Source organism: Cupressus sempervirens, chromosome 11 (genome assembly GCF_028749045.1).
Source record: "Cupressus sempervirens isolate cs-2001-9-10 chromosome 11, ASM2874904v1, whole genome shotgun sequence".
Lineage (NCBI taxonomy): Eukaryota > Viridiplantae > Streptophyta > Pinopsida > Cupressales > Cupressaceae > Cupressus > Cupressus sempervirens.
The window spans coordinates 491659078-491672023 of record NC_143128.1 but is presented as its reverse complement, the minus strand read 5'-3'; positions in this window follow the sequence as shown (position 1 = coordinate 491672023).

Below are 12946 nucleotides of genomic sequence, written 5' to 3'. Positions count from 1 at the left end.
CTTTTAATATTCACATGATTGGATGCTAAAATAGAATCTAGAGGATCAAGACAAAGGAAAACATGCAAATTTTGATGCCCTCTAGTTAGGACCTTTTGTGATGTACGAACATGTAGGAGAGCACTCATTCTTTTTGCAAGATATAGATTGGAACATACAAAAATTTCCCACTCATGCTCAGTACCTTAAGCCCTTTTTCTTTTAAGTTAGTTTTATTATTTTATATTTGTTGTTAGTGTAGGACTATTTTTACCTTTTTTTTTCCTTTTTTAATATAGAGATAGATGGATTCTCACCATATTCAAGAAAATATACATCCCTAGAAAGAGCCTTTGATGGAGCCTTGAAATTCTTTTGGAAATTATTTTTCAATGTTCATCTATAAAGCTTTTGATTTTGTGATTTTGGGAATGATGTTTTAAGGAACTCCTAATTTCATGATCTCACAAAGAGAAAATGAATAAGCCTTTCATTTCACAATTTAACAAGGAGATGATAAGAAAGGCTTGCTTTTGGGATTTCATAAATGATGTTTTAAGGGACCTTTAATTTTGCAATTTTGCTCAATAAGGATATGGTGGGTACTGATTTTACTATTTCTCATTCAAGATGGTTCTCTCTATCCAATGTTGCAAGTTTTTAGAGCTATTCTTGTTGGTATCTCTAACTATTATTGTCTATTAGTGATAAAAAAAAATAGTCATTATAAGGTAGAGTTAGAATGTCATCACTGTGACCAAGCTACTCTACATAGGTCGAGTCATGTACATAAGAAAGTATGTACCAAGATCTATAGGAGCCAAGCAAGTGTATGGTCACTGAGTATTTTCTATACGAGTCAAGCTCAAAATCAACCAAGGAGTTTCAAGCATTCAAGTGCCTAGTGACATAGTTTGTGCTAAGCACAATATAGTTCGAGCAACAAAAATGTTGAGTGTTAAAAAATAGTAAAGACCAAGTAATGTAGAGTTTACATAAAAGCTAGGATTGGAATAGATTTTGAGGTAATGCATTTTTGAGATGACATGGAAGAAATATTTAATATGTGTAGCTCAGTTATTACAAAGAGTTTTATGTGTGAATGATGTGGATTACATATCCCTATGTTTTGTGATCAATGATTCAGATGGAGAGGCTATTATGAAAGGATCTACAAAACTCTTTACATGTCTTTAAATAAAGAAGATCTTAATCTAGATTGTATGTATAGTGAGAAAGAGTGGAGAAGAGAAGTGTATGTATGAAAACAAGGAATAATATACAATTAGTGAAGTGAAGGATCAAGATTAGTTCAAAAGTTAGTTAAAAGGTTATGTCATCACTTAACAGAGAAAGTCACCTATTCATAGAAGTGAAGTGAAGGGGAAGAAAAGTATTATTAGATCCAAGGAGAGGATCAATTAGCAAGGAGAAGACTCAAAATTAGCTTATAGAGCATACCAAGAGTCAAGTACTGAATCGATTCTAACCGAATTGAATTAGGGTAAATCTCTTAATACAATGGTCTTAATAGATCTTTGTAAATCTTGTAATGGCCCTAATTCTTCATCCATGTTGATAAGATAAATTTGAGTAACCAAATGATTTTTTTTTTTGATGATCCCTTAAATGAATCCTTTGGACCCTCCTATTATATCTATTTAAATGAAATGACACACCCTTTCTAGATTATAAAATAATATATTTTTAATATTAATTCATTATATATACTTTAATTAGATAACTGATAACCTATATGCTTAATATTTATTATTGTAGAGTAAAATATAATAATAGTTGATATATATTTCTATATATATTATGTTATTATTATTTCAATATGCATATGTCTATAATGATATATTATTATATATAAAATATATATAATTTATATTTAACCTTAATATTATTATATATATTTTAGATTTAGATATATCCAATACTATATATTAAAGATATTTAATATTATTTATCTTATTTTTTATAAATAATATTTGTATTTTAAAATAGATAATAATAACAATAATATTATTTTAATCATCTAATATTGGTAATTAATCCTTATTTCCTATTAAAACATATTATAAAATTGGGGAGCATCACAGACCTCCCCTCTCAAATGTACTTGTCCTCAAGCAATTGATTTGGTCCTCATTAATTCATAATCTGGATTCATTCTCTTTCCTACATATGTGTTAGGCACTTGCAAAGTAGACATGTTAGTATATAATAGTATGTACAATAACATATGAATGAAGACACAAAGTAGACACATTAATGCATGAAGACACAATGCAAGCACAAGGTAGATAGGAATGCATGAAGACATGAAGAGGACATGAAGCAAACACATTGATGCATGAAGACATGATGTAGACACATAGTATATATGTTACAATATAGCTTACAAATTTAAATAAGAAAAGGATACGAATATTTTTAACCACTTTGATCATGAATGTCATGCTCCCTCCCCCTGTCTTGAAATAAAAAGTTCTTGAAGATGCATATTTTTAACAACTTTTCTATAGCTAGTACTATAATAGGGTGTATAACTCCATAGTGGATGGTAGATTTGTTGCTGGTCAATTTTGGACATGCTCAGTTTGGGGCTCCCTTAAATTTTTAATCCATATTGGGATTCTCTTGCCCCAGTGTGACCAATTTACTCCTCCCCTTGTGCACACTCCCTACCCACTATTTACATGTTTAGTTTCATTATGGATGGAATGTTTACTACTGCTTGAGTTTGAATACACTCAACTTGAGGCTCCCTTAGATCTTAAAATCCATATTGGGATTCCTATGCCCCAATCTACTCCTCACTCTATACACACTCCCTATCCATCATGAATTTAAGCACAACTATTTTGAATAATGTCTCCTTTTGAGACCCAAAAGGGATTTTTATCCAACTTCGTTATACTTTTATCTTTCAATTTATACACAACATTAGTTTAGATATGTCAAAAAAATTATATTCTTAAATATATAAATGTCTATAATCATGGTGTACAATATACCAAATTTATTATTTAGATTATTAATGATATTTTTTGATAAATATAATGGATAGAAATAAACTTAATATAGTTATTGCATCCAAATTATAACATGTAACATGTCATATTTATTACCAAAATATAAAAATAAATACATTATATAAACTTACCTCATACTAATCAGTGTCCTCTTACCATTTTTCCCATAGTTGTTTCTAGATAAGGGGCAATCTCCTAGGTGAAATCATCAAGGATGTGGGGAACATACAAGTTTAGGAACTTCAATCAAGGCTTTAAAATATCAAATTTTATTTATTAGTAGTGGGGATGCCCATCCTTTCTCATGGTATCCAAGTATATAGAGCTTTTTGCTTGGCAAGATCAATTTACCACTTTCATTCGTATGTCCATATATGACTTCCTTTTGCCTATATGACCCTAAATACCTTGTTCACTTAGGAATCTCTTGGATATGATTATGTTAAATAAAATTTCAATAGCCAATGTTGATGATAGTTTTAAGTTAAAACATCATGAAGGTATCTCCAACTTTTGATTTATTATACAACAATTGCAATAAATTTTCTTTTCCCAAATTTACATCTTTCATCACTATATTAGAATTCTCACTTATATTGAAATTCTATATTCTTTAGGTATCAAACTACAAAATGAGAACACATAAAGCAACCATTTCCAAAGCTCTTTGCTCTACTCCATAGATGTTATCACATTACTACTTTAACTCATAAAACTTCTACACCACGTTCCTTTAATAGTGGAGGAAAAATTTGTGTCGTATTTACTAAATTTGAATCCTAAGATATGCTCTCCACAACAAGATATTTACCAATGATAATAATCTTTAGGAATCCACATTTATTTCTCCCAATGAAGGTGTTTAGTTTAGACCCGATGATTTTTTTTTAAAATTAATTAATTTAAAAAAAAAAAATTATTTTGAAATGACTGTAACATATTCTTTACATCTTTGAAGGCATATCATTAATGTTGAGGAGGGAGGAGGTAGTTCAATTAGTTCCCAGATCTACACCATATGCTTCTAAGTTTTTAGTAACATCATAAGATTCTTTCTCATGCGTAGAATCTTGCAAAATCCCTTATACTTGTCTAAAATGAAAACTCTTGTTTGCTGATGTGCACTCCCTGAATCTCCTTAGATGCCACTTGATGTCACAATTTGTATGTACGAGATTTATGTTGTCTGCTCTTTTATAAGTATCCAATGTTGACAAGTTTATGTTCTACAAGAAAAATGATGATATGACAACTTTGACACTCCTAACTACTTCTCCTTGAGACATATACACCTTCCATATATCTCTATTAAGATGTGGGAATGCCATATTTAGTTCACTAGTGCAATCTTTATAAATCTACTCAAGAATGCCTTATAATATTCCTATTTATTGACTTCAAGCTTAACCTCTTAACAATGCATCACCATCATAAAATGGAGGCAATTATATTTATTTCACCTATCCAACAAACATTTCTATAGGTATGGGGACGTTTCCTTCTAGCCTAGTGAAAGAGATATCATTCAATAAAGACCATCAAACATACAACAAGGATAGTCAAACAAATAGCAGAGTTAATCATGAATAGAGTAGAATGACCCACTTATTATCTCATTATTGTTATCGTATGAAAGAATATAATTATCAACATAAAGCTTGGTAATAATAAATTATGTGGAAGGAGTAGAGTGCAAGAGGGAATAATAAAAGATTCATCATAGCATACACAACCTCAAGGAGATGGTTAGAAACCATAAGAGGAATAGGAAAAGGTCCTATCATTGGGCCTATAGATGAGGGTCATATTAAGGGCACCCTATACCAGTCTCCCCTACCAACCCCACAATCATCAAGAATGTTGGAGGGAACTTCACTAGGCATCACCTCATAAAGATTGTCAAGGACCATGTGGCTAGATAATGTCTTGTTATTGGGCCTAAGAGTAATGGATACTCAGGCACCTCATATGTCTTCTATCAGAGTCCTTGTTATGGTTGAACTCATGCATAATCCTTGAGATTTCTTTTGTAGATCAATATATATATATATATATATATATATATATATATATATATATATATATATATATATATATATATATATATATATATACATATATATAGATATATATGTACATATATATACATATATATATATATGTACATATAGATATATATATGTACATACATATATATGTATGTACATACATATATATGTATATGTACATATATATATATGTACATACATACATATATATATATATACATATATATATATATATATATGTATGTATGTACATACATACATACATATATATATGTATATATATATATATATGTATGTACATACATACATGTATATATGTATATATACATATATATATATATACATATATATATATATATACATACATGCATATGTATATATGTACATACATACATACATGTATATATACATACATATATACATGTATATATGTATGTATATATATATATACATACATACATATATGTATATATACATATATATATATATATGTATGTATATAAATACATATATATCTATACATATATACATATATATATATATACACACACACATATATATATACACATATATATATACATATATATATATATATATACATATGTATATATATATACATACATATATATATATATGTATATATATGTGTATATATATGTGTGTGTGTGTGTGTGTGTGTGTGTGTGTGTGTGTGTGTGTGTGTGTGTCTTATACCCTTGAATTGGATGTATATCACAAGATATATATCTACATTATTATCTAATATGGTCACAAGTTCATATCTCATCATATTTGTGGGTGACAATTATATCTCTAACCATATTTTACTATCTATTTCACTTTGGATTTGTGAATTTAGGGCAATGTATAAGGTGATCCAAGAAAGGAACATTACATAAATTCATTACTGATACCCTCTTGCTAATGTGAATAGTAGTAATTTTGTGAACCATTTCACTACTTGAATTATTTCAATTTGTGAACTGTTGCATTGCATAGAAAAATGATACGTAATAAAATAGCTATGTTTTCAATAGTATGGGTGCAAGTGTAGAAATATCTTCAATCCAAGATGCAAAGATCCTCCAATAAAATATATTCTAGCATATAAATAAATGTATCGATGTGTATTTAAACTATATTTCTGGATCATGTTTTGTGTGTATTGGGTCATGTTTTGTGTGTCATCAATGTACCAAATCTAATGCATCTAGGTATAGGCACAAATTTCACTATTTTTTGATTGTAATGTCCCCTCAATGTCTTAAAAATCAAATTTATACCAACATTGGAATAGCTATATTCATCTTCCTCTCTTATTGCAGAGTATAGGATATTACCAAGTCAAAGTATTTAATAAATGTTGAGCTGATCTATTTAAATATATATATATATATATATATAGACACCTTTATATTTTCAATATATGCTTGTGGTGTGGATTATATTCTTTATTTCTTACCATTGACCTATTTGCATTATTGTCCATAGGATGCCAGAATTATGCTCTAATACCAATTGTAATGACCCCAATCCTTCATCCATGTTGATAAGATAAATTTGAGTAACCAAATGATTTTCTTTTTTATGATCCCTAGAATGAATCCTTTGGACCCTCCTATTATATCTAATTAAATGAAATGACACACCCTTTCTAGATTATAAAATAATGTATTAATATTAATTCATCATATATACTTTTTTTTAGATAACTCATAACCTATATGCTTAATATTTATTATTATAGAGTAAAATCTAATAATAGTTGATATATATTTCTATATATATTGTGTTATTATTATTTCAATATGTATATGTCTATAATGATATATTATTATATATATATATAATTTATATTTAACCTTAATATTATTATATATATTAGATTTAAATATATCCAATAGTATATATTAAAGATATTTAATATTATTTATCTTATTTATTATAAATAATATTTATATTTTAAAATAAATAAGAATAATAATTATATTATTTTAATTATCTAATATTGGTAATTAATCCTTATTTCTTATTAAAATCTATTCTAAAATTGGGGGGCATCACAAATCTCCTAGTAGAGTCCTTATTTTGTTGTAAGTGTTAAATCCTATAACAAGGTGAGACCTAATAGTATCTTATGCTTTTAAAAGGGAAGACCCCTCATAGGGTAGATCATATTTTATGATAAAAAATTGTAACCATAAGAGGCAATGGAGTGCTTTGAAGAACTTATGAAGTCATCTAGCTGTTCTAATGGGTAAGACATTTATGCACTAAGGAGAATCATCCAGTAATAGAGAGCCAAGGAATACAAAACCAAAGGACACACCAAAATGTTATCACTATGGAAAACTTGGTTATACTACAAACAATTGATGAAGCAAACATAGTATGCAAAATCCTAAATCTAAGTTAATTGGTTATTGTTTTTACTCCAAGAAACAAGGACATCAAATACATGAGTGTAAGTCAAGAATGAGGAATGCATCTAATACACCTATATTTGAAGGATATTGTTATAATTGTTATAAGTACGGGCATAGAGCATATGGATGCAGATCTCATTAAAAGTCTTACTAGAAAAATCAAAGGAAGAATTATGCACCTAACAATGCATGTTCCAAATGTCACAAGTTTGGACATCAAAGAAATAATTGTAGGACTCAAGTAAATTAAAAAAATAAAAATAAAAGACAAAGGAAAAGGCAAAGTAAACATTGAGAAAATTAAGAAGGAAATGAATAAAAAATGGAAAAGGAGAACATAGTATGAAAATAGTGGAGCAAATAGAGATGAACTCACCCAATCCAATGGAGAAGGCGATCATGTCATCTCAAATCAAGCAAGAGAGTCATGTATGGAACTGTATATTCAATGATATATCATACATTAGTTCCTTACTTGAAATGTGCCAAAGTTCATATCTTCATATGTAAAGATGTATAAGAAGAAACTTATGAAGGATTGTTGAGCATCAATAAAATTGTTTATGTTGATCAAGAATCTCAACATAGACTAAGAACCTCAAAATGAAATGGTACAAACCAAATGAAATGATCGATATTGAATGACATGGAAGAGACCAAGCTATAAAGAAAAGGCCTAATTCAAAAGGAAAATATTGACCAAGATAGGTGGTTTCCAACTACCTGAGTAACCAATATTAATGGAGACCCTAAATCAACCAAAAGAAGATATATATCAAATTTTGAGGACATTAACTCATAATTTTCATATAGATTTCAAAAGCATAGAGTGATTTGTGATTGGAGTGATCAACAAAATATTTCAAGAGCAATTTAGACAAGAAGCTTGAACAAGTGAAGATTTGAACCATGCCAATTAATTTAAAGGTGATGGAAGAGACTTCAAACCCTAATAAAAAATATGGAAGCTTCATCTACCATTTGAATGAGCCAAGTGGTTAGAAAAATTCAACTGGTGAAGGGTGACACTTGTCCTACACCAAAGTTTTATGTTATTCTAGAAATTGAGATGAAAGGAGATTCAATGGGTGAGCTATCCTTGATATAGCCCAAATTTATTATCATCCATGATGTTAGAAGTTGTTACATGTGTAAAATTGGACAAATGGTTGACTATGAGATTAGAGAAGCATATGAAAAGTTATGAAATGAAGGAATTTTGAAGGATGGATATAAAGTTGTTGAGAGGAAAGGGTTAACTTATGCCATAGAATTCTTGAAATTTTTTAAGATTGAGTGGATTAAAATTTTATTGAGAAGAATCCATGACATGAAGTATTGGTTATAGAATGGACCTTTGGAAATCATGAAGACAATTATTCATAGAGTCACATGCTATTCAACCCAAGATAGGAAGAAAACCATGTGATGCCTGTGTTGTGAAGGAGTTGAAGAAAATATGGAGCCAAGTGGAATGGACAAGGCCTGTCTATTACAAAAAAAATTGATCCACTAATTGAATTTATAGTGAGGGTTATAGCTCAAAAATTTTATTAGTCAAACATATTAAATAGTGCATGATGTATGGCAATGGATAAAGTGTGGAAGATAGTGATGAAAGATCATGAATATGATCTTGCTGAGCTACCAAAATTATAACTTGCAAAGAATATATCATCAATAAGGAAAGAAAATAATTTAACGTGTAAGTTTGGATCCCTTATTGTATGTATTTTCTTTTATATCCAAATGTATTTTTCTACTATTGGTGATATTATTTGAGAAGAAGATAAACCAGTGACTAGACAAATGAATACATTACTCAATTAAGAGAAAATTTTGAGTATGTTATGGATGCTTACTTTAAGGAATTTAAGCAAAGAATGAAAATAAGGATGAGGATAATAGAAGAATTGGTCACAAGGTATTATGGTGATATATTCTTTCTTGTAGATATAGAAAACACATTTGTGCAGGCAGTGAAGCTAAGGAAGGCTTGGTTACAAAGTTTTGAGTATAAAATTGACAGTGATCTAGTGAGCACAAACATTGTCACAATTTCACTACAAGAAGAATTAGATCAGGTCTATTATCACTTAAGAGAGTAAGTGACCTATTCATAGTGGTGAAATGAGGGCAAAGAAAAGTATTATTAGATCAAAGGAGAGGATCAGTTAGCAAGGAGAAGACTCAAAATTAGCTTACAGAGCATATCGAGAGTCAAGTATTGAATCAGTTCTAACCAACTTGAATTAGGGTAAATCTCTTAACAGAGTAGTCTTAACATATCTTTATACATCTCCTAATAGATTTATTACTTTTTTGTAAGTGTTAAATCCTCTAACAAGGTGAGACCTAGAAGTCTCTTAAGCTCTTAATAAGGTAGACCACTCACAAGGTAGATCATATTTTATGATCAAACATTGCAACTATAATAGGTCACCTTTATTATGGTACTAGTGAAGATTTGTGGGTATCATCCCCACCCCAATGTTACATTCACCTTGGATGATTTTAGGGTAATAAATATTGTGTTATGTATTTATTTTCATGCATTTGATAGATCAGATTTACATGATACAACAAGTTCCTTATTACAAGTTTTACATGCATACAATAATTAGTGTGTGAATGAATTGGTGAAAAGTAAAAGTTCGTAAGATTCTAATTCACCCTCCCCCCCCTCCTAGTATCTTGTTTATCTTGTTTATACCTCCATTAGCCAACAATGTCTATTCATTAAAATGAATATGTGAATATTTGAATTCTCAAGATATCTTTTCAACTCCAATGAAAATACATGAACATTCAAGGCTAAGTACATTTGCATTCTATCTTAAATTAGCAAAAAATTAGATGTAAAAATTTCTTTTTCATTTGTGCATGTGACCTGTTGGTTGAATTTTAATGCATTCAATGACCTTTTTGAGTAAGGATATTATAAGGCAACATTCTCTTAGAATTACCTTGTATTACAAATGTGTTGTAAGTTTTTGTGTAGGTTTTAAAGACTCTTCACCATGGTGTTAGCATTAATGTTAATGGTATCCTTTTGGGGAGTATCCTAAACATTGGAGAGTATTGACATGTTGCATTTATGATTGTGTTTGTCATTGATGTCAACATAGCAGTAAGTCTATGAAGATTAGTAGAGTAGAAAATAGGGATCATAGTTGTATGAACAAGTTTTTTATTGTCTAGTGATGCACAGTCAAGGACATGTTGTAGCTTGTGTCCTAGTGACAAGGTTAAATGTGCAGAGTCTACGTCAACTATGTACGAAAGTTGTAAGTGATTTATCGAGAGCATTATAGAGATAGAGTACATGGGAAGAAATTTATGATGATCTTATTATATCATATAGAAGAGATATAATCTAGTGATGCATGGTTAGATAGTAATAAGGGATAGTTTGATGGTGCTGTTAGCAAGTGCACAGGTCCTAAAGTCACACATGTAAGAAGTTGTATAGACTATGAGTTGACAAAGTTATTCTAATTACAAATTAATTAATTATCTTATTATAATTAATTGGAAAAGACTCAAGGCCAACTCAAGGAATTATTTTTAAGATATAGTTAAAAGGAAAGATGTTTTCCTTGCTTGTAAAAGGGAAATTGAAGTGTATGTTTCTCTAGTTAACATATTTAGTGATATTGTGCATGAGTATCTTGTTGTGGTTTTTGATTATATTGTTCATATGGTTAATTTTTATTGAGGTTGTTAATTGTGATAATGGTTGTATAATTGATTCACCCTCTCCCCCTCTTAGTTATATTGGTGGACTATATATTCTAACATGTGGGACTTCCCATTCAAGAATACAATGAACATGATGACCCAAGACCAATTAGTCAAATTGATCACTGGTGGTGGAGGAACAACTTTATGTTCTTAGCAATATGTATGTAGTAGCCTAGGATTTGTAAAATAATTGCACCAACTACGTCAGTGATGTGTAGGAGCTGGAGCTTGAAGAAGACAGAGCTAAGGTCAAAGACATCTTCACTAATTTTGAAGATATTTTGTGGGAATTATATTTTAAATAAATTCTTGATAGAATTTGAGAATTGTGATATTTTTTTTTGAAAGCTTCTTTAAAAGCTTGTCATTATAAAATCTTATGGATAGTTGTAATTAGTTATTAGTTAGTTTTTTTGTAAAGGTCCAAATCTTTTTTGCACCCTTTCATTTTCTATAAGGAGTACCAAGACCTTATAGATACAGGAAGATATTTATATAAGAATGCTCTTCTTCTTTTCATAATTGTTGGCATTTCTTGGATTTACATTATTTTTGATGGATCAAAATTGAATAAATAAATCCTTAATTAAAAACTCTATGCATGGGTTTTTGTGTAATTGGTATTCACTACTATTAGAATTAAATACAAATAACTATGTTTTTATAATCTCAATAATCTCAAGTTCTCTATCCAAAAATTTATAGAAGTGTGCATACCTCCAAGTAATTAGATGATTGTAACAAACATTGTTATTGACTCTATTCTCCCATTAGAAAAGGACTAGTCTTTTATTTTTTCTAAGAAAAATTGCAATTTAGTGGAAGGTGAGATTCTTTGTCTCATTCTCTTGTTTTCAAATATTATTTTACATTTTAATTTTCATTTTCAAGAATATTATCACCTAATTTCTCCTTGGAAAATTACTTTTCTTCTCAAGAGTGTCAGTTTTAAGTCTACATTGGTAATTTTTATCCTCTATAAAAGTTGAGTTAAGAAGGTACAACCACCTAGGTTTTGAAGAGCCTAAAGGGTGAAGGTTGAGTAACTATATTTTTAGCTTTCTTTGTTAACCAAAATCATGTTAATTTCCTAGCATCAAGCAAGCAAGGCTTGTAGGATTTCAGCCAACAATTTTAACAACCAACTCCACCTTTGCCTCCTCCCTTTGTTGTTCCACGAGTGTGTAAGTGGGATCATGAAAATGTTGATGTAGAAGGACCTATGGAAATAGATCATGTAGATTCTCATTGCACTCATGCTCAATCATCTATTACTAGACTATTGAGTCATGTCATTTCAGATGATCCATAGCATTTTCAATAGGAAAAGAACATAGATATTGGGATAGGGCTAAGGATGAGTACTCTTATTTGATGAAGAACCACACTTGGAATCTTTGTCCCCTTTTGAAAGGGAGAAATTTTTTTTGGTACATGTGGGTGTACCATACCAAGTATGTTGTAGATGGTTCTATTGATAGATAAAATTCACATCATGTTGCAAAGGGCTTTTCACAATTGGAGGGTGTTGATTATTCTGAGATCTTTTCTCATGTCACTGAGATGAATCCTATTCATCTTTTCCTCTCTCTTGTAGCTTCTTAGGGATAGAAAAAAATTTATATGGATGTGAAGAGTGTCTTTTTGCATATAGATCTCCATGATGAGATCTATATGGAGTAGCCTCAAGGTTTTGTGTAGAACTCTT